A 2942-nucleotide genomic window follows, 5' to 3' on the forward strand; every position below is an offset into this window, starting at 1 on the left:
TCTGAATTCTCAAGGAATCTCATATATTCTCCCATTGACTTGCAACTGGCCTTCCAAAATCCAGAGAAAAGTGTGATTTCAGGTCCCATGAAGAGCTACTTACCTATTATTGAACAAAAAATGTAAAATGCTTAGACTAGATCTTTTTTTTTTTTTTTTTTGCTGTAAGCTTGTGGTCAAATGTGACTCATATTGTAGACAATGCAGCCTAATTCAATAAATATTCCCCTTATGAAAAGCCAAAAGCAGAGCCTCTGAGTTTTGCTACTTACCACTTGCTGAAAAGGCATCCATAAGAGAGGGTTGCTTATGAGAATATGAGAGGTATCATTAAGTATTTCTACCTAACTGCAAAACAAATGGTGCCTTGTTGTCAGTATCTGTCAACTCACCATGCCTATTCATAGGAAGATCCATATAGCTATAGAAGATATTCTTGATAATACGTTATTTGTTTTAGGTCTTCTTTCATTAAAAAGTACATTGTTTTGAATCACCATCCTAGCGGAGACTTAACATGGCACCAACAGTATTTTTATAAGAATTGTGCATGTGGAAGATTTCCTGGTGGGTGCAAACAGTTAAAAAAAACTCAGTGCTGACTAAAAAGTTAAGTATTCTAGTCCACCCAGAGAAGGGTGATTTCCTAAGTCTAGGACGGAATAGAAATGTAAGAACTTGCTGCTATAGCTCTGACCACATTGGAATGCCAGGCACTTAGAGGTCCAGGATGACCTCTTTATCTCAATGGCTAGTTTAATACCTGCTGCATAGCAAAGTCTCTCCAAAGTTGAATGAAAACTCAAATGACGGGGTTAAATAAAACAATCTTACTAGTTAAGATCAGTAAAGTACCCACCTTATACTACAAGAATAATGTCCATTCATTGCCACAAGATATTGCAATCTAATCTTATCTGTAGGAAGTATCAGGATAAGAGAGAAATCTGGACAATTGAATGCCCTCAACAATAATGTGCTCTGGGGATAACTCTGGAGGCACAGTGCGGGAATTGTGCCTGATCTGGGATGAAACGCTAAGGGCGGGCAACAGAGTATCAAGGGGAGCAAAGTGATGAAGTCCCCAGGTAATACCAAAAATAGACGTTGGGGCCAGGACATGGCACCCCATCAGACTCAACCAGAAAACATGTCTAAAGGTCAACAAACAGATCTGGAACAATTTATAGGCATTCCTTTTTTGTGTCGTTGTGCTTTTGTTATTGTTGTTTTTTTATTGTTTTCTTTTGTTGTTTTGTTTTACTCTGCCTTGTTTTGGTGCTTATTATTATTTCTGCATGTCTATATGGATAAGATAGGTGGGATAAACCATCCAGAGGAGAAAACAACAGGATTGGCAGTTCCATAGGCAATATGGGAGAGGGAAGGCCGGGAAAGGAAGTGGGTGTTAACAAACTCAGGGACAAGGAAATGACAATTGATCCAAAATCAATGGTGAGGAGGGTGTAGGATGCCTGGTAGGGCTTGATCAAGGGCTATGTAACCAAGGGGAATTACTGAAACCCTAATGAAGGATGAACATGATAGTGGGACAATAGGAAAGAAAAAGGAAAAATAGGAAAGAACTAGGGGGCACAGGGCATTAATAAAAGTCTAAATGCAGGTATGTACATATGTAAATAACTTTATATATAAAATAGGGAAATAGATCAATGTACATATATTTATATGTTTAGTATCAAGGTAGCAGACAGACATTGGACCTCTACTCAAGTACTCCCTCAACGCAAGAACCCTTTGTCCTAATAACTTGGCATTCTGTGATGCTCATCTTCCCTGACATGATCACTGAAGAAAAAATGGGTGCATAGCAAATATTGTGAAGAAAGCTGATGGTGCCTGGTTATCAAAAGATATAGCATCAGGGGTCTTAAAGGCTTAAAGACAAACAAGCGGCATCTAGCTGAGAAGCAACAAAGTCCACATGGAAGAAGCACACCAACCTGTGTGATCATGAGGTGTTGATGGGATCAGGTATCAGGCATCAAAGACCCAGCCCAAAACATCATACCAATCTGAATGAGGGGGAGTGCAGAGTGGAGACCCAAAGCCCATCTGTAGCCAATTAGACAATGCCCTACAGTAGGGTCACATGGAAGAGACAAGCCAGCCAGGGTGCAGTATCGCACCAATGAAACATACAACTTTCTTCTAGTTCTTGAGTACTTTCACCCCTCCACCCCCCACTCCCACTATCATGATCCCAATTCTACTGTACAAATCCCGCTAGACCACAGCATGTACATGGGTATAGATAAGATCTGGAAACACAGGGAATCCAGGACAGATAAACCCCTCAGGACCAATAATGAGAGTAGCAATACCAAGAGGGTAAAAAGAAGGTGGGGGGAGACAGGGGGAACAGATCACAATGATCGACATATAACTAACTCCCTCGGGGAGAAGACAACAGAAAAGTAGGTGAAGGGAGACATTGGTCAGCGTAAGACATGAAAAAAATAATAATAATTTATAAATTATCAAGGTTTTTCAAGGGAGGGAGGGTGGGTAAGGGAGGGGGGGAAATTAAGAGCTGATACCAAGGGCTCAAGTAGAAAGAAAATGTTCTGAGAATGATGATGGCAACAAATGTACAAATGTGCTTGACACAATGGATATATGTATTGTGATAAGAGCTATATGAGCCCTCAATAAAATGATTTTAAAAAATAATAATGTGCTCTGAAACAGACCATCTGTGGCATACCTGATGTGTCTGCGTATATATGCACACAAATATACAAGCTATATGTCCAGATAATACAATATGATATGTTCTGATGCCTAAAAACCACTTAATATTTCAATGTGACTTCATTGAAAAGCCATTTTCGTATCTGTGGTGAGGAGGCTGTAGGAGGCCTGGTAGGTTGTGACCAAGGGTAATGTAACCGAGAGGAATTACTGAAACCCAAATGAAG

The sequence above is a fragment of the Echinops telfairi genome, unplaced genomic scaffold (genome assembly GCF_000313985.2).
Source record: "Echinops telfairi isolate 266 unplaced genomic scaffold, ASM31398v2 ScPeMD7_9;HRSCAF=40, whole genome shotgun sequence".
NCBI classification, from domain to species: Eukaryota; Metazoa; Chordata; class Mammalia; order Afrosoricida; family Tenrecidae; genus Echinops; species Echinops telfairi.